This window comes from Odocoileus virginianus, chromosome 2 (assembly GCF_023699985.2).
Source record: "Odocoileus virginianus isolate 20LAN1187 ecotype Illinois chromosome 2, Ovbor_1.2, whole genome shotgun sequence".
Taxonomy (NCBI): domain Eukaryota; kingdom Metazoa; phylum Chordata; class Mammalia; order Artiodactyla; family Cervidae; genus Odocoileus; species Odocoileus virginianus.
The window spans coordinates 18,649,247-18,670,227 of record NC_069675.1 but is presented as its reverse complement, the minus strand read 5'-3'; the positions used below and the strand labels follow the sequence as shown (position 1 = coordinate 18,670,227).

Sequence of the window (20,981 nt, the reverse complement as noted above, 5' to 3'; positions counted from 1 at the left end):
CGGTCGTCCCCTCCCCCTTTGCTCCCGCCCATCCCACCCCGAACCTCGTCCCCCTCCTCCCTTCGCCTGTGCCTGTCGCTGACCCCACTTCCTCGACCCGGGTTCCCTCTCTCGCCCCTGATACGTTGTTTACCTTCCTCGCACCTTTTCATCTGCTCCTTTCCACTCTTAACTCTCAGGTTCATTTCAACTCTCTTGCCATTCCACATCTTAGGTGTTCCCTTCAGTTTACTAATTGGGCTTACAGTAGTTTTGCCAGATAAGCAATCATCCCGTCCTGGTGAGCCCCATCCTGGGTCTGGAGATGATCCCCGTAAAAGGTGTTGATAGTTGGCGCCTCTCTGTGAGGAAGGTGATCAAAGAAGACAACCAGAAATTGTGTCCGTGAGGCCTTGACTTTAAGCAAGAAGCTGCTGTTGGGCCAGAGTGTTACTAGGAGTATCAGCTCCCTTTTTAGAAATGTAGATGTTTCTTCTCTTCCTTCTCCCTCGTCCCCTCCGGCGTTTCTCTTAGATATTTCAGATTCCTGGATTTTGAATGAAGGACCTAGATGAGCTCTGCCAGATGATGGTTCAGAGATGATTTCCCCTTCTCAGAATCGAAAACTTCCCACGGGTTAATTTTCTGTTCAGGGTGTTGTGAGATTGACTGGTACTTTAACAGGAAACTAAAAGGAGCTTTAAAGTTGGTTACATTTCCTTGCATAATTTGCAAGATAAAGTGTATCCAGGGAGGAACGGCTGTGGGCTCTTAGAAGGCTGAGAGTGAGGCGTACTTTGCAGGCAGTTCTGAATTGGCAAGTAGGTTTCAGTGGCTGTTCTTAAAACTTCCAAGGCATTCACCAATTTCACAAAGAACTTAGAAAACTCTGAGTGCCTATGTCTTTCTGTTTACTGGCTAATCCTGTATGCTTGTGAAATCCGAGTATAGTTTTGGTTGGTGAAATACTTGAAGTTAAAATACTACCCACTGTGCCACTGTTTTTGGTAGCATGTATTTTCTTTGGCACTTAAAGAAAAGAAAATAAATAGAATCGTGTTAAATGGAATCGTGTGCTGGAACAGACTACTTTGGTGGAGTGGAAGTGGTTGTGGAAAGAGCAAGCAGAAAGGGTTATAATACAGGCTGTGTTTGCTGCCAGCTCTGTGACCTTGAGGAAATCCTTTAACAAACTCTCTGAACTTCGGTTTCATCCTATGTTCAGCGTCTTTATTAAGTGCTAACACTGTGCCTGTAGGCTTGGGGGTTAACTGACAAAACCTCTGTCCTCATGGAGCTTATGTTTTAGTTGGGAGGCAGCAAATGCAGCTATATAGTATGCTGATCCATAGTGGCAACTGCCATGGGAAAAATACACCAGGATGCAAGAATAGAGTGTGATCATACTCAGTCGTGGCTGAGTCTTTGCGACCCCATGGACTGTAGCCCACCAGACTCCTCTCTGTCCGTGGGATTTTCCAGGCAGGAATACTGAAGTGGATTGCCATTTCCTCCTCTCAGGGATCTTCCCCACCCAGGGATCAAACCCCAGTCTCCTGAGTCTCCTGCATTGGCAGGGAGATGCTTTACCACTTAGCCACCTGGAAAAGCCCCTTAGAGTATGGTGGGGCAGCTGTTTTAGATGGAGTGGTCAGGGAAGGCCTTAGTGAGAAGTTGAATGAAGTGAGGGTGTGATCTATAGTTTCTGAAATTCTGCTTAATTTATACAGTTACATGTTTATATTCTTTGGCAACTTTTTCAGTGGTACCGTTTTGTTAGTTTAGTATCTAGTCTGTTGATGTTTGTAATTTTTCTCATAATGAACTAGCAATGCATTCCATAAATGAATTTGTGGATTTCAGACTTCAAGGAAGTATTAAAGGCAGGCTTTAACCTTAATCATTGTACAATTGTGGATAATGATTTTTGTATGTAGCTGCTTAAATTTTAACTTCTTATCTAGTTTAGGGAATGTAAGATAAGTCACACTAATTTGTTCAGAAACAAACAAAATGGTCCTTACCTTTCTACCTGGGAAGTCCGAAAATTTCCAACCTATCTTAACTTCTCTCCCTCCACCCCCATATTTAACTTTTAATTTCCCTGTATCCGTAGTTACTCTTTAGTTATGCCCTCTCTACCCCTGCCCCCCAGAATATATACACACATACACACACTACTTACTGGGTTATTTATGGCAACTGTTAAACTTCTGGTAGGTTTCCTATTGGTGCTCATCATATCAAGAATACTACATGATTACTGAATCTTTTGGTTTGAGCTCCAGTTAAATTAAGCATCCATGGAGAAACTTCAAAAATGTGCCATGACTTTTAAACAGAACAAGTATATTCTTTTGGAAGTAGAGAGTTTGTAGGAATCTGTGTTTTTTGATTCTCTTATTAGCGTAATTGAAAATATATTTTAAAAAATCCTTTCTTTACATCAGAATCATTAAATTTGATTATATTTCTTCATTTTTCTTTTGCCTTTGGAATTTTTCTAGAAAAACAGTAGGAAATAAGACTTGAATGAATGATGGTAATGAAATTTGGATTAGTTAGTATCCTCCTTTTATTTTTATATCTTTGCCTAAGCCAGACTAATACCAGACTCAACAAAATCCCTTTAAGATTAGGTCTAATTGTCCCTTGAGGAACCTGTCAGTCCTGCTCTTCCAAGTTGCCAGGGCCGAGTTGTAAAAGGCAATCCAAGTTCTCCATGGCTTGCCTGCATCACTTCCTCCCTCCTTCAGATCTGGGGAGTAAGGAACTGACTACCTTGTGCCAAAAATTTACTGGTCATTTTTTGCCCCTTTGCCCATGTTGATTAATATAAAATTCTCTTTTTACTTGTGGGAATCCCCCTCTTGCCTCACCACCACCACCATTCATATGAGAGTATGTAATTCATGGGAAAAGAATGGTCAAGATTACTTCTGAGCTTTAGATTTGTGAAAGAAATTGGAGATAGAATATGAATCTAATATTTGAGAGAATTTTCTGTGTATGACACATTGTGTTAGATGATCTCAAAGACACATGGAGTCTAGTTGGAGTGATAGAATGAACAAAATGCAGTAGAATCAGAATTTATCATTTTGGGGGTTTAACTTTTCTTACAATAGCATAAGAGAGGAGAGCTAGCAGTGAATGAGGAGAAGAACAGGAAGAAAGAACTAATGAGCTAACGAGAATCTAAGACTCAGTGTTTGAAAATTACTGATTTCTGGGAAAGAAGCATGTAAGTAAAAAATAGTAATTATCGTGTCTAGATTTTGATGTTGTGTGTGGTAGGGGAGGTTCTGCTATCTACCTGGAAATGCTGAATTGCGTGAAAAAGGTTAAAGGATTGAGTATTAGGACATGTGGTGTGGAGGCTCTGTGTGTGTCCTCAGTCACGTCTGATTCTTTGCGACCCCATGCACTGCAGCACGCCAGGCTTCCCTGTCCATCACCAACTCCCGGAGCTTGCTCAAACTCATGTCTGTTGAGTCCGTGATGCCATCCAACCATTTTGTCCTCTGTCGTCCCATTCTCCTGCCTTCAATCTTTCCCAGCATCAGGGTCTTTTCCAGTGAGTCAGTTCTTTCCATCAGGTGGCCAAATAAATAAGTGAATACATTTATAAAATGTTTGATGGTAATAAGTGCCATGATAAAGTAGGGTTAGGAGAATATGGAGTGCCTGAGAGGGTAGAGTGAGGAAGAAAGGCTTTACTGATGAGGTGCTATTTAAGCAAAGACCTGAAAGGGTGAAATCTGAGGAAAGAATATTCTAATCAGGGGAACAGTAGGGAGAAGGGTAAATATGCTCAGAGTGTTCAAGGAGTAATTAGGCAAGTGTGGCTGGAGTAGAGGAGGAGAATGGAAGAAAAGATGTCAGAGGTATTGGGTCTTTCTCATTGTAAGGACTTTATTTTTATGTCAGCAAGATGGGCAACTGTTGAAATGTTTTGAACAGAAGAGTGACACCATCTTTCAGTGGAACCCTTTGCAAGGATTCAGAATAGACTGGGAGGGAAGACAGATCAGAAAGTCTAGTTAGAGGCTATTTTCATCATCTAAGCCAGAGATGAACTAGAGTGATGGTGACCAGATAACATATTCACCTGTGATACATACTTAAAATATAATAGATTCAGAATACATCTTTGAAGGTAGGGTTAGCCAGATATGTCGAAGGATAGGAAGTGAGATTTGAGGAAAGGGGGATTAAAGTATGACTCAGCTTCATAGACTGTTGTGAAGGTTTACTGAGCATTTAAATGGACAAAATAAACTCTCAAACAAAGAAAACCTCTTAAATGACATTTTATTTTTTTGTTATTGTAACTGTTATTTACAGTTACAGTGAAAGACAACATGGCACAGAGGTGGATTTAAATCTTTAAGCTTTCTATTTTCTTTCATGCTAAATATATGTTTGCCATAATTCTGACCTCTCAGAAGCTTAGTGTCCTCATGTGTTAAGGTGAGGCTGGTAAACTACCTGATGAGAATTAAATGAGATATTTAAAAATATCTAGCAGAAGTCTGGTACATGACATAAAGTGCTGAATAAATGAACGGTAGCAAGTGTGTGATGTTGTTTGCACTCTTAATGTATCTTCTTGTCCCCAGAGAACAGCAGAATCTTCAGTTATAACTCTTCTAAGGCTAGAGCAAGTAAGTGCCATCCTGGGACCATGCAGTCTAGTACTTTGGGTCTGATGATGGCACTTGGACGTTTAAGAAAGAGTGATTATTGCCTTCAGCATCAGCCTCAAAATACTGATTGTATACTTGAAATGTACTTGCTTTTCTTAGTAGTCCACTGTGTCTCTTGTTTTGGAACTTACCTAAATTTTTCTGAATGTTTGTCTTAACCTTACGTGACTTCTTGGATAACAAATTGTTTACATTTACCAACCACTCTATAAAAATAATCTTTGATATAATTTGTCCCATTGAACCACTTCCTTTAAACGTGGACCAGGTGAACCCCATTGTGGTATGGTATAATTTTGTAAACAGGTTCATTTTTCATCCTATTTATATTATTGATAACTTTATAATCTTTATATTTTGGAAAGATTACAGAGGTTAAAACATATCTTACTATTTGTCACTTGAGTTCAGTGTTTCAACTTTAGGTGAAATCTTAGAAACTTCAAAAAATAACTCATTTCCTGACCATTTAAATCAGAATGTTAAGAATCAGGGTCCATGGCATTAGTACTCTTGAGTTTCCTAGTGGTTCTAATATGCAGCAAGGATTGAGAACCACTGCTTTAGTTGTCCTTTTCTGTTTTTATGTATGTTGTTTTTGTTCAGTCACGAAGTTGTTCAGACTCCATGGACTGCAGCATGCCAGGCCTCCCTGTCCCTTACTGTCTCCTGGAGTTTGCCCAAGTTCATGTTTATGTATGTAGTTTGGTGATTTCAACACTTGTGTTGATGTTCCAGATACAGATGGCTTTTTATAGAATTTAGGATGTAATTTCTGTTATGTTTCTATTATTCTTTTTGATGACATGTAACATTTTATTTTTAGGCAGTAGAATATTATAGTTTGAATCACCTCCCTCTGAATAACTGATATAGTAGTTGGCATGGGACTTCCTTCGTAGCTCAGTTGGTAAAAAAAAAATCTGACTGCAGTGCAGGAGACCTGGGTTCAATTCCTGGGTTGGGAAGATCCCCTGGAGAAAAGAATGGCATTCCACTCCAGTATTCTTGCCTGGAGAATCCCATGAACAGCAGAGTCTGGCAGGTCACAGTGATATAGTAATCTTTGAGCTGGCATGAACTTTGGAAGCTATCACCTACAACCATCTTTTATAGGTAAAGTGAGACTCAGAGAGGGGTTACATGACCAGGAATGAAATAGATTTCAAACAAGCTCTGTCACTTAAATCTCCAGGTACCTTTATGGTTATTTATTTATTTATTTTTTTAACTTTTCAGAAACATCTTCCTTGGTCCTTACAACTTCAAAGGTAGAGTCACACTAATGTGACTTACCATTTTCCTTTTTATTTTGAAGCAATAGACATGGCAAATAGATGGGGAAACAGTGGAAACAGTGGCAGACTTTATTTTTTTTGGCTTCAAAATTACTGCAGATGGTGACTGCAGCCGTGAAATTAAAAGACGCTTAGTCCTTGGAAGGAAAGTTATGACCAACCTAGGCAGCATATTAAAAAGCAAAGACATTACTTTGCCAACAAAGGTCCGTCTAGTCAAGGCTATGGTTTTTCCAGTGGTCATGTATGGATGTGAGAGTTGGACTATAAAGAAAGCTGAGTGCAGAAGAGTTGATGCTTTTGAACTGTGGTGTTGGAGAAGACTCTTGAGAGTCCCTTGGACTGCAAGGAGGTCCAATAAGTCCATCCTAAAGGAAATCAGTCCTGAGTGTTCATTGGAAGGACTGATGTTGAAGCTGAAACTCCCAATAGGTTTGGCCACCTGATGCGAAGAGCTGACTCATTGGAAAAGACCCTGATGCTGGGAAAGATTGAGGGCAGGAGGAGAAGGGGATGACAGAGGATGAGATGGCTGGATGGCGTCACTGACTCAGTGGCCATGAGTTTGAGTAAACTCCGGGAGTTGGTGACGGACAGGGAGGCCTGGTATGCTGCGACCCATGGGGTCTCAAAGAGTTGGACACAACTGAGTGACTGAACTGAACTGAGCTAAATAGACATGGAGATTTTACTGTGTTCTATATACTGTTTTCAAGCTTATTTTATTAGCTACGTTTAAGATTTCCTGTTGACTTTGGTGTTCTGAAGTTTCATAATGTTGTATCAGAGTATAGATTTCTTTTTATTTTATTTGGGACTTTGTTAAGCTCTAATTTGACATCTTATTAGTTCTGCAAAATTCTCATTGTCTTTTTAGATTTCTCCTCTATCTTATCCTCTTTTCCATTTGGATCTCTGATTACATGTCTCTCAGCCTTTCTGCTTTAGATTTTCCATATTTTTTCAGTACATGCGTTATTCTGGATAATTTATTCTGATTTATCATCCAGTCCATTGTGCATACATGCAAAGTCACTTCAATCATGTCTGACTCTTTGCAACTCTATATACTGTAGATCAGGCTCCCTCTAAAGTTGAAGCTACTCTTTTAAGGTTATCCAGTGAGTTTGTAATTTTGGTTATTGTTAAAGTTTAGTTTTGGTTCCATTTATAAGTCTTCTGTAAGAATCTGCCTGCATTTCAGGAGACCCAGGTTCGATCCCTGGGTCAAGAAGATCCCCTGGAGAACGGAATGGCTACCCACTCCAGTATTCTTGCTGGAGAATTCCATGGACAGAGGAGTCTATGGTAGGCTATAGTCCTTGAAGTTGCAAAGAGTCGGACACTACTGAGTGACTAACACATAAATCTGCTGCATCTCTTAGTAGTTTCCTGTTCCCTGCAGATATTTGTGAGGTTGCCTTTTATTCTTTAAACCGTATAAGTACAGTTATTTCAAAGTTGATGTCTCTCTGCTTCGTATATGTGAGATCTGGTAGGGCCCTTTCTATGGTCAGTTGCTTTTGCCAGTTCCTGCTCATGATGACTTGTTTCTTTGTATGCTTAGATAATCTGTGTGCTGCTCACTGTCCTTGAGAAAGTATAAGACTAATCAGGTCTCAGATAAAGGTATCTCCTACAGAAAGTTTTTGCCTTTGTTTCTGGTAGTTTCTGCAGGCATTATATAGACTGAACCACTTTGAAATAAATTCCTTGCTTGGAGTTTTAGACTTCCCAAGTAGTTGACACATATTTTGGTTGTGAAGTTTTGAGTGTCAATATACTCCTGCTTCGGGCTTCTCTGGTGGCTCAGAGGGTAAAGAATCAGCCTGCAGTGCAGGAGACCCAGCTTTGATCCCTGAGTTGGGAATATCCCCTGGAGAAGGGAATGGTAACCCACTCGAGTATTCTTGTCTGGAGAATTCTGTGGACAGAGGAGTCTGGCAGGCTTTGGTCCATGGGGTTGCAAAGAGTCGGACACAACTGAGCCACTGTCACATCACATACTTCTGTGTCACCTTTACCTTGAGGGTATAAACCCTTTAGGGTCTTATGTAAATGTATGTGCCTATTATGAAACTGTTTACCTCAGATTGGGACTTGAACCCAGCCAAAACCATGGTACCTGGTTTCAGGACCTAATGAAGCTCAGGTTTTTGATGTCTCATCGCAGAAAGAATTCAGTGAGAGACAAAGTGATAGGTAAGAAGTGGATTTATTCAGATTGAAAGAGAAGCACACTCCACAGTCAGAGTGTGGGCCCTCACAGAGGGCGAGTGGGGCTGTGAGAGGTGGCATGGTTAGTTTTCATAGACTAAAGAGCAGTTTTCATTCCATCCCAAAGAAAGGCAATGCCAAAGAATGTTCAGACTACCGCACAATTGCACTTATCTCACATGCTAGTAAAGTAATGCTCAAAATTCTCCAAGCCAGGCTTCAGCAATACGTGAACTGTGAACTTCCAGATGTTCAAGCTGGTTTTGGAAAAGGCAGAGGAACCAGAGATCAAATTGCCAACATCTGCTGGATCATCAAAAAAGCAAGAGAGTTCCAGAAAAACATCTATTACTGCTTTATTGACTATGCCAAAGCCTTTGACTGTGTGGATCACAATAAACTGGAAAATTCTGAAAGAGATGGGAATACCAGACCACCTGACCTGCCTCTTGAGAAACCTATATGCAGGTCAGGAAGCAACTGTTAGAACTGGACATGGAACAACAGACTGGTTCCAAATAGGAAAAGGAGTATGTCAAGGCTGTATATTGTCACCCTGCTTATTTAACTTATATGCAGAGTACATTATGAGAAACGCTTGGTTGGATGAAGCACAAACTGGAATCAAGATTGCCGGGAGAAATATCAATAACCTCAGAAATGCACATGACACCAACCTTATGGCAGAAAGTGAAGAGGAACTAAAAAGCCTCTTGATGGAAGTGAAAGATGAGAGTGATAAAGCTGGCTTAAAGCTCAACATTCAGAAAACTAAGATCATGGCATCTGGTTCCATCACCTCATGGGAAACAGTGTCAGACTTTATTTTAGGGGGCTCCAAAATCACTGCAGATGGTGATTGCAACCATAAAATTAAAAGACACTTACTCCTTGGAAGGAAAGTTAGGACCAGCCTACATAGCATAATTAAAAAGCAGAGACATTACTTTGCCAACAAAGGTCCGTCTAGTTGAGGCTATGGTTTTTCCAGTGGTCATGTATGGATGTGAGAGTTGGACTATAAAGAAAGCTGAGTGCCGAAGAATTGATGCTTTTGAACTGTGGTGTTGGCGAAGACTCTTGAGAGTCCCTTGGACTAAAAGGAGATTCAACCAGTCCATCCTGAAGGAGATCAGTCCTGGGTGTTCATTGGAAGGACTGATATTGAAGCTGAAACTCCAGTACTTTGGCCACCTCATGCAAAGAGTTGACTCATTGGAAAAGATCCTGATGCTGGGAGGGATTGGGGGCAGGAGGAGAAGGGGACGACAGAGAATGAGATGGTTGGATGGCATCACTGACTCAATGGCCATGAGTTTGAGTAAACTCCGGGAGTTGGTGATGGACAGGGAAGCCTGGCATGCTGTGATTCATGGGGTCGCAAAGAGTTGGACAGGACTGAGCGACTGAACTGAACTGAACTGAACTTCATATGCTAATGAGTGGGGGGATTATTTCAGCTACTTTTGGGAGGGGGTGGAGATCTCCAGGAATTGGACCACCACCCACTCCTTGGTCTTTTGACAGTGCCTTGGAACTGTCATGGCACCTTTGGATGTGTCATTTAGCTTGCTGATTGAGGATCAAGGTTTAATCAGAGTTGACTTGTTTGCCTCTCTTGGACCCATCTGATTCTAATCGGTTTATGTTGTGTCCCTGAGCTATGTCATTCTTTCAGAAGTTGTGCCCTGCCCCTTTCCCTTCTGTTACAGTTAAGACTCTATACTCTAGATGGTTCTGGTCTTTACGTTTTGTCTTTTGGATTCTGCAGAGCTGTCCAAACTATAGCTCAAATTTGTTCTGATTGGTCAGCACCCAGAGGGCAAAATGGCTTTTGTTCCCTTACCTCACTGGGTTCCCATTTTCTCTTCAGTTTTGGTCAAATAATTCCTTCCTTTCTTACCAGCTTTGCTTATGATGATTCTGAAAATATTTTATCTAGATGTTTTGGCTCTTTTCAGTAAGAGAGCTGTTCCATAACATCATTACTAGCACTAAATTCTCATACATTACTTTCTAAAACTGACAGATAAAAAATGGCCTTAATAATTATTTGTAGAGAAATATCACTGATAGTACTTCTTTATCAGGAGATGTGCCCATTTAGCCCTAAATATTACTTATTAACTAAATCTACTTTTCTTTGTATTGGGGGGAAGGATACTTAACTTCCACAAACTTTGGTAATTTAAGCAGAATTTAAAGCAAACCCTTTTGCTAATCAGTCTTTGAAAGATGTTTGAAAGCCCACGTAATTGGGACTGGTTTCCCTTTGTCAGCCTACTGTGTACTTGATGTCAGCTACACTTTTTTTTTTTACACTTGTGATGGAGTTTCTTGATTTGGTCAACATTTTGATAAAGTAGTCCACTGACCATCATAATTTGGCAGTGGGGAATGTGTGCCTTCTAGTCAGACAGCTCCATAACTTCTGATTTAAATTTTTCCAGACCTTGTTTTTATTCTCTTAATTTCATTTTTAAAATTTTTATTTATTTATTTTTTGGCCACATGGCTTTTGGGATCTTAATTACCCAACCAGGGATTGAACCCTGGCCCTTAGCAATGAAAGTGTAGAGTCTTAACTGCTGGATCACCAGGGAATTCTTTGGACCTCATTTTTATTTGTAAATTATAGATAATATACCCACCAAGCAGAATAGTTGTGTGGTTTTAAAAAGATAAAATATGCAAAGTATATAACCAATAGGTGTCCAATAATTGGTTTTCTCTTCTTGGTTGAAATTTCTGTGGATAGAATGCATTTGATTGTATTGTTTAAATCATATTTTAGAAGCCAAGACTAGTTTAAGTGATCCATTTGGCATAGTAACTGCTTACATTCTCTTTGCCCTGTTAGTAGTGATTTAGGGACAATAAATTGATGGTAGATGAAATACGGTGCGGCCAGAGATGGCAGTAGTAGGTGGTAATAACTTATAGGCATTGCAGACTAGAGATACATCAGAGAAAATTGTAGTTTGGGAGAGAAACCTGAGGCAAGAAAGAGAAATTGGGAAGCTGGTAGACAAGAACAGATAAAGGCTCAGAGGGGTTGAGGTGGGTATAGGCAGATGGGAGTCACAGGCTTCACCACACACATTCACCTGTTTTTGATTCCTAATGGATGTATTTTCTGTAGTCTTCATTTTAGTACTTAACTATTGTAGAATTTTAAGGCTGACAAGGATAGACAACTAATAATAATTTAACCTCCATGGGACCTTAGAACGTATATAGGCTCATACTTTGTTCCATCTTTTAGAGCCTGTGAAACTGAAAGTCACTCAGTCATGTCCGACTCTTTGCGACCCCGTGGACTGTACAGTCCATGGAATTCTCCAGGCCAGAATACTGGAGTGGGTAGCTTTTCCCTTCTCCAGGGGATCTTCCCAACCCAGGGACTGAACCCAGGTCTCTCACATTGCAGGAGGATTCTTTACTAACTGAGCCAGAAGGGAAGCCCTATAGAGCCAGAGGGAGGAAGTCAACTTAGATCACTCTGTGAGTTCGTGTATATTTAGTTTAGAACTCCGGAGTCCCAGTGCTCAAGCTGAGCTATTGTTCTCCATACCTCATTGTCTCCTTTTATTGATCCCTCTCCCTGAGTAACTGCTTCTGATCTGAAGTAGACAAATGAATTATAATATTACCTGATTAAGTATGCTTTGAATAGCTGTCATAATTTAAATAAAATTATCATTTATTTCAATCTTTTCTTCAGGTAGTATAATGTAACGAAACAATTATATCGTAAGGGATTCAGGGAAAGTCTTTAACAATTTCTGTTCCTCAAATGTGTTTAATAATGTATCACTGTATTTTCTTTTAATACTTTTATTTATTTTTGTGTAGTGAATGTTGAAATACAGTGTTTATTTCTCTTTAAAAAATGCAAATCTGGGTATTTTGCAACTTGCTCTGAGAATAGCCTAATTAAGTTCTGTGTATATATATTTATTAATATAGTTTGTGTTTATTGATCATATATCATTTTTTTGTGTAGTGGTTTAGTTACTAGGTTATTCTTAGCTCACCTACTTTACATATGCTATATTTGAACAGAATAATATGTCAATCATGTATTTGCTCTTATGCAGTAAAATATTTGAGGAAATAAAAATCACTTTCTTTGGCAAACTTTAATGCTGCTTAGTCTCTATTATAAAAACACCCTTCTGAACAAGATGATGGAACACTAGAAAATACTGATGTACCGGGGAATTTGTCATAGTGCTGGTTTGCAGCGGTATGGCAAAAGGAGAAATGAGTAGGTATTTTGTTTTGGAGATAAGATAGGGAGAAAAATAAGGGGGTAGAAGCCCTAGAATTCAGGTCAGCTTTGGGAAATACTGAATAAGGTTGGGTGGAATAGGTATTTTGGGTGTGGTGAATAGATTCTTGGCATAACTCCACTATAGGGATCCAAAGAAAGCGCCAGGGGGAGTGTTTCATTACCTGACACACAGGTTTTATTAGCACTCATTTACATGTGACAGAAGTTGGATCCAATACCAGCATATCTAGTTAGGAGACAAACATGATGTCAAATTCCTAAAGGATGATACCAGTTTCACCTGATGGAAAATTACAGCCCAGTCTGGGAGGGACTTGTTCTCAATTTTTTTGTTTATACTTTCTAAATGAGAAAGTTAAGCAGTGAGCTAAGGAGCCTGAATTATAGGCACAACTAAAATCTGCTCCTGAGGAATGTGGATTCATATGCTAAAAGGAGGCACCTGAAGGAGGCTGGGGATCTGGGTCAGCTCACTTACTGAACTTGAAAGAGTTAATCAGTCAGGGAGGATGGTGCCCTGGTCCCAGTAATAGAACCCAACACTGTATCTGCTTTTCCTCTCTTTCTTTTCTTCTTTACTCTCCAAAAATAATAATAGTTTTACTTATTGAGCCCTTGCCATGTGCCAGGTACAGTGCTAAGCACTTTACATGTATAATCTTTATTAATCTTTGCAAAACTACCTGTGTAGATATTCATAATCATTCCATAATTCATAGATGGTGAATTAATAACCCTGGTGGCTCAGCAGTACAGAATCCGCCTGCCAGTGCAGGAGACCCGGGAAACACAGGTTGGATCCTTTGGTTGGGAAGATGCCTTGGAGAAGGAAATGGTAACCCACTCCAGTATTCTTGCCTGGGAAATCCAGTGGACAGAGGGAGCCTGGCTGGCTACATTCCGTAGGATTGCGAGAGAGTCAGACATGACCTAGTGACTAAACAACAATGGTTCATAGATGAGAAGAGAGGTTAAATAAGGAATAACTTTGCCATAAGGAAAGTTTGAATGATGAGCCTGGGCACGGTAAGTAGAAAGAAATACAAACATATGGTCAGTTGTCAGTGTAAGACCAAGCGCACTGACCCGTCACTGTTGTGTTTTAAAATGCTGATTGGAGTGCTGTGTTGTCAGTCTTGAATAAGCTACAATTATAATGTATTAATGATTTCTGATTTTAGGGTGTTTTTGGCCACTTGGCATGTGGGATCTTGGTTCCCTGACCAGAGACTGAACCTGTGCCCCCGGCAGGGAGAGTGCAGGGTCTTAATCACTGGACTGCCAGGGAAATCCCTGGCTTTTCTGAGTAAGGCTCACTTAGTGCAGAGCCATGGATTTTAAATGATTTTTCTCCCAGTCTTTGACACTTCATCCATATCTAATTTGACAGAACCTAATGTTTTTTAGTAGGTTTCCTTTGTCTTGTCTTCCTGAAGCATTCAATGTAGTCTTTCTCGTCATGCCTATATTTTGTTGGTTTATATGATATTTAATTGAATTACCTAACCAAAGTACCAAGTGGAACCGACATCAGCGGGTTCAGGAGGAAGTCCAGTTGATTCTTGGTTGACCAACATGTATGAGTAAACTACAGACAATACCATACTTTAGCTTTGAACGTTTAGTATACCTTAGGCTTTGGGCAGTGTTTCACAAAGTTACTGGAGAATACTGCTTAATCTGTAGGGTTGGTTGAGAGAGGATTAGTGGTGAGAACTTCTACTCTATCTTGATTATACCACATATCTCATACTTTGCATATTTGTTTCCTCACTAGATTGTGAGTCACCTTAAGGGTGTTCTTATTTCCCTAAGTTCAGCAGAATGACTTGCACATAGCAGTTGCTTAATGTATGATTCTTAAATGAACGACTCATGTATTAGGTTACATTGTTATTTGAATATGTATTAAATAAATGTATCTATATATGTATATCTTATCTCCCAACTAAATTGTGTCCTACCCTTCTTTGATATGCACGGTGTTTGTCATTGTAGTGTACTACGTTTATCCTTTACTGCAAAGCATTGGTTCCAGGACCATTCTCCCTGCCTGCTCCCCCCTCCATGGATACGGAAATCTGAAGATGCTCATATAATATGGTATAGTATAATCAGCCCTCTGTATCCACTGGTTCTGTATCTTTATGTTGGTATATAGAGGAACAGTGTATCTGTCTCTTGCTTCTTGCTATGACTTCACTGGAAAGAGCCTTTCAGAGCAAGTTAGGTCTGTATTCAGAGCATTGCCTGAGCCCTGCCACGTAATTCTGACAGAGCTTATTTCAGGGATGTTACTGGCCTCATAATAGCAGCCTGATATTAGCTGCAGCAAATGGTGCTAGAGTTTTGGTTGTTTTGTTTATAGGTTTGTTTTCTTCTCTGTTTGTGTGTTAAACACTGACTGGCATATACCAAGTGTCTTTGGCATCGTGTCCCAAGAAATCTTTACAATCATCAGGGTAATGTAACAATTTTTTTTTTTAAAGCCCATACCTTAACATTTTATGTATACTTCTTATTCCTTCTAAGTAGATAGCAAATTGAATATTTCTTCTGTGAAGGTAAATCTTATTTTAGGTAAAATATCTAGTCATCATTACTATGCATTCTACTTTTTATTTATAGTTGCATTACCAATATGTTATGTTTGCAAACGTTTTTAAACTCTGCTTCTTTAGTAAAATAAACTCTGCTTCTTTAATAAAATAAAATAGAAATGCTTCAATTATCTAGAATGTAGCAAAAAAAGTTCTGATTTCCTTATCACTAGACATGTTTCTTTCCTTCAAAAATTAAACTTCTTGGATTCTTTTTTCTTTTTTTTTACTTCTTAGATTCTTATAGCTAGCCAGCTAAGTGAGAATGAGCACAAAAAGCCTTAAATATGAAGTTACCAAGGTTGCCAATATCTCATAGAAAATTTGTTGTTGTGAATTAAAAAAAAAAAAAGTGTGCTTTTGCTTTCAAGACTTTAGGTTGAAACCTTAGGTACTAATTGAATACCTGGCATTCCTCCTAGGCACTGTGGAGAACAGGCAGATATGGGTTCAGCTCAGTTGTATCTGACTCTTTGTGACCCCATGGACCGCAGCACGCCAGGCCTCCCTGTCCATCACCAACTCCCGAAGTTTACTCAAACTCATGTCCATTGAGTTGGTGATGCCATCCAGTCATGTCATCCTCTGTTGTCTCCTCCTCCTCCTGCCCTCCATCTTTCCCAGCATCAGGGTCTTTTCAGATGAGTCAGTTCTTTGCATCAGGTGACCAAAGTATTGGAGTTTCAGCTTCAGCATCAGTCCTTCCAATGAATATTCAGGACTGATTGCAGCTCACATGGAGCTTATCAGCAATGATTCTTAATTTCAGGTAGACCTAAGTCCATTATGCATATGGTAATATTCACCTTGCTAGTGCCATTTCAGTTTTTCCCATTTAAAAACCAACCAACCAGTAGTAACAAAAGAAACCCCTTTTTCAGCTCTTATCCATTAATATGGTCATCCTATACCTTATTCACTTTCATGTTTCTGTACAGGCCACATTTACTCTCTTCAGTTTTATACTAATCTCCACTCTCGCTCACTCTCTCTCTCCTTTGTTCTCTTTCTCTTTTTGGATTATTCCTTTCTCAGTTTCTTGTGATCTTTCTTCTATTACCTGTTCAGATAGTTGTTGCCCAGATTATACTTTTTTTTTTTTTTTCAGTAGTTACACTTCAAGTCCTCTCACTCCAGTTGATTCCTTTTATTTAATTATATCTCTAGTTAGTCCTGGTACATTTCACAGTTAAAATTCTTAATGTCTAATTTCTTGCTTATCTCTTTACCTGGGTGACCTATCACTTGAAACTCAGTCATCCTTCTTCTCCCAGACTGAGTCAACCTTCTTTCCCATATCCAAAGTCTCTTTTACCTTGTCTAAAAATCTAGATTCACCTTTCACTGAATGTTTCATTCTTGTCTTCACTTTCCTAGCACACATCTGATTTCATAAATCCTGTGTAATGTTTTAAATCCATATAAAGTCATTTAATTCCTAATACTGTACTGTTGTTACCCTGGTTCAGACCTCCATCACCTCACCACCTCATGTCTGGGTGACTGCAGTAAGGGACCTTCCTAATATTATACCTGTGGTCTCTCCTTTGGCCAAGGCATTCTACATAGTATTGCTTCTAGCTTCTAAAAATATTGATTTGTTCAAGACATTCTCTTGTATTTTTCATTTTTGCCTGTAGTAGATTTTAGATCTCTCCATGGTCTCTCCATTAGGCTATTTCTATTTCCTATCTGTTTGATCTTTTTCATCAAAAATAGTGCCCTCTTGCTTAGCATATAAGCCATACCTGTTTTTTTCTTTCTCTCTCTCTTTTAGAAACCATTACTCAAAAAAGTTTGCATTCTGGAATGTCTTTCCATCACCTCATGATTTCTGTTACTCTTTCAGATTTATGTGTTCTTTATTCAGATTTAGCTGGAGCCCCATTTCCAATATGAAGAGTGTTTAGAGAATATTTTTAGTACAGCTAATCCGTGAACAATGCGAGTTTGAACTGTGCAGGTCTACTTAAATGCAGATTTTTTTTCTGTGGTCGATACTACAGTACTTTACCATCCAAGGTTCGCTGAATCCGCTGCTGTGGAACCATGGATATGCAGGAACTACTGGTGTGGAGGGCCAGCTATACAAGGGTTTTTGACTGCACAAGGGGTAGGTGCCCCTAACCTCCTGTTGTTTCAGGGTCGGCTGTAGTTGCTTTGTCACTTGGCACTTAGACTGTGTTACCTTGTACTCTACTTTTTATGAACCTGTTTACTTAATTGAATAGGTATTTATTGGATATCTGCTACATGCAAGTGACCATTCTGGACCTTGGGGATATAGAAACCAATAGCGGAGCCAGTCCTTTCCATCTTGGAGCTTCAGCAACTGCCTCTGTACCCTATTAAAAAATTTTTTTTTCCCCTCGTACCTGTTCACCGTACATGTTAATAATGATGATGTTAAAATTGAGTTCAAATTTGCAAGAAGGGGCCCCTGGCCTAATAATGCAGGTCCCTTTTTCCTTTCTGTCTACCTTACTGCTGACCAAGATGCACTGGTAACTTCAGAGAAGAGGATGATTGATCTGTAGGATGAGGATGTCTATTGGAAGATGGCTATTGTCATGGATTCAGTAAGAAATGAAAAAAATTAGCCAGAGTAATACTGCTTAGGATGATATTAACTGTATACCGTCAGTCTCCCATGAAAAAGATGAAAATAAGTAGAATGCGAGCAAAAATAAATCTTTTTTAAAAATATTAGTTTTGGGATCAGTACTTATTCAGTTGTGTTTTTCACACACATCATCTTTGGTTCTGTAGAATCACAGGATGTTAAACTCTTTCATTTTATAGTTGAGGGTACTGAGGCTCAGAGAAGTTCAGTAACTTTAATAAGATCACACAGGTTAGTGAGAGAACCAGGAGTAGGAATTTCCCAAATGACATCAAAGAACACTGAATTTTTGTATAATACAGCTCAGTAATTGATGTATATAGTTACGGCCCTGAGTTATCAGGAAAAATTAGTGATGTTCACTGACTTTTTTCAAAAGTGAAAGTAAGAATTCATGGATTTTTTAAATTCAATATACTTCAAGGCTTAAATGATTCCATTTATATCTATTATTTTTATGTATGTTTTATGAGTCTTCACTGTTTTTCCTACTCTGTGTTCCCGTTGTTTTCTTTTTAGACTGAGTAAAAATTGTTATTTTTGACATTTTGACCTAATTTTTATATTAGTTTTTGTTTTTAAATCAGGAAGTGAATGTGTTATGATGATTGAAAGTCAGGTAGTTACTGATAAAAGCTTTTAAAATAAAACTTGACTTTCCTAATTAAGGAATCTATTAATATTGGACTTTTTTAACAATGTTTTTGTAAATTTGCTATAACATGAATTAGAGATTTAGAGCATAAAATTACTAGAAGCCATTAATTTTTCTACAAAAAGAAACAATTTTAGTCCTTGTTTAGAATGCAGAGTTAATTTTACATTTAATTTTGCATTTATCAGTTTTAAAGAAAACTAGAGCTGGATGGTGGTTAAAATGGTAAAAGCAGATTTTAGTCAGGAACCATTATAGTAGAAGGAAAGAGAGCTTAATGTGAAACTGGGCTCAATCCCAAATACAACAAGGTGAGGTGGGAATAGAAAGCCAATGAGGAGGGTATGTGTGTGTGTGGTGGGTGGAGGGGGGTGATAGAGGCAAAACATCAAGGATAAGGGGGCGGTGGTTGTTCAGTTGCTGATTTGTGTCTGACTACAGGACCCCATGGACTGCAGCACTCCAGGCTTCCCTGTCCTTCACTATCTCCCAGAGTTTCCTCAAACTCATGTCCATTGAGACAATGATGCCATCCAACCACCTCATCCTGTGTTGCCCCCTTCTCCTCCTTCCTTCCATCTTTCCCAGCATCAGGGTCTTTTCCGATGAGTCGGCTTTTCACATCAGGTGGCCACAGTATTGGATTTTCAGCATCCATCTTTCCAGTGAATATTCAAGGTTGATTTCCTTTAGGATTGACTGGTTGGATCTCCTTGCAGTCCAAGGGATTCTCAAGAGTCTTCTCCGGCACCGCAATTTGAAAGCATCAATTCTTTGGTGCTTAGCCTTCTTCATGGTCCAACTCTCACATCGATACATAGCTTTGACTAGATGGACTTTTGTTGGCAAAGTAATGTCTCTGCTTTTTAATATGCTGTCTACATTTGTCATAGCTTTTCTTCCAAGGAGCAAGTGTCTTTTAATTTCATTGTTACAGTCATTGTCCTCAGTGATTTTGTAGCCCAGAAAAATAAAATCTGTCACTGCTTCCATTTTTCTCCCCTTCCATTTTCCATGAAGTAATGGGACTGGATGCCATAATCTTAGTTTTTTGAATGTTGAGTTTTAAGCCAGTTTTTTCACTCTCCTCTTAAGTTGCTCTTCACTTTCTGCCATTAGGGCGATATCATCTGCATTTTTGAGGTTGTTGATACTTCTCCTGGCAATCTTAATTCCAGCTTGATTCATCCAGCCCAGCGTTTCACATGATGTAGTCTACATATGTTAAGTAAATGGGGTGACAGTGTACAGCCTTGTTGTCCTCCTTTCCCAATTTTGAACCAGTCAGTTGTTCCGTGTAAGGTTCTAACTATTGCGTCTTGACCCAAACATCAAGGATAAGGGGGGATTCTTACTAAACTGACCTGACAGGATTCTTGCTGAGGGCAGGCGAGGGTGATCAGATATCACCCGAGGGATAGTGCAGATGAGGAATTTGATCGATATTGAGGATGATCAGATATTGAAGGTGGCTGGAGAAGGAAATGGCAACCTGCTCCAATATTCTTGCCTTGGAAAGTCCCATGGACAGAGGAACTCAGCGAGCTACAGTCCATGAGGTCTCGAAGAGTTGGACATGACTGAGTGACTAAGCATGCACACACACACACACAGATTTTCAGATATTGAAGGTAGAAGATTCTTGCTAAACTGCCTTAGTAAAATTCTTGCTTAAATTGAATGATGTAAAGATGGTCATGGAAATCCAAAGATTGGGTCTTAAAGAAGAGAGAGCTCAGAGAAGGCTGACTAAAGTTTTGTCAAGAAGAGAATCTTTGTCAGAAGAAATGATTTATATAGAATAAGAATAATTGTATATATAAACCACAAGATGTATACAAAAATAGATGTGTATTTTTTGTATAACTCGCTCTCCCCAGTTCTTGTCACAGTCTGCTTAGACATAAATTCTGGTATCAATTTAGTGTGTATCCTCCCCAAATTTTAGTGTATACACATATAAACATACATCGTTTTTTTTTTTTTTAAATTGAACTTGTATTTGCCTTGACAATAATTGCTTCTTTACATTTTAAGTTTTTCCAGTTAAGATTTCTCTCTTTCCTTAAGTAGAGACATCTTATACCTAAATACTTAGGAATAAATTTAAGAATTTATAGGTTTTATTACTTTTGTGAGTGGGATTTTTCCACATTACTTTCCAACTGGTTATTTCCAATATGTGGGAAAGCTGTGCTTGAGTGTGCAAAGTCATCTAGTTATCTTGCAGAAATACTTTCTTCTTTTTAACGTTTAGTTACTTTAGGTAGAAAAGCCAAGTGTAAATATTTCCAGTGTTTATTCCTTCTTTGTTTAGAATTGGCTATCAGTCCCAGAACTTAGTATTAATGATAGTCATACTTACTGGAGGGTCTCCTTTTGTTCTTTAAAAAAAAAAAAAAAGTTATATGGAAGTTGTGTAACTATTAAGTGTGATATTTGTTAGTGGTTTCTAAAAACTACTATCTAGCATGTTAAGGAAGTTTCTTCTTAGTTTTCTAGGAGTTGTTAACAGAAATAGATAATGAATTTTGTTAATTTTTTTTGATCTCCTAAGATAATACATTAGGTTTTCCCCTCATTTATCTTACTAATGGCATAAA

General features: G+C 38.9%; 1 protein-coding gene across 2 annotated transcripts in view; it reads left to right on the top strand.

The window, feature by feature from the left end:
• STRN (striatin) overlaps positions 1–20,981 on the top strand; it is a 109,811-nt gene that overhangs the window by 488 nt on the left and 88,342 nt on the right. The gene's annotated exons all lie outside the window — the stretch shown is intronic.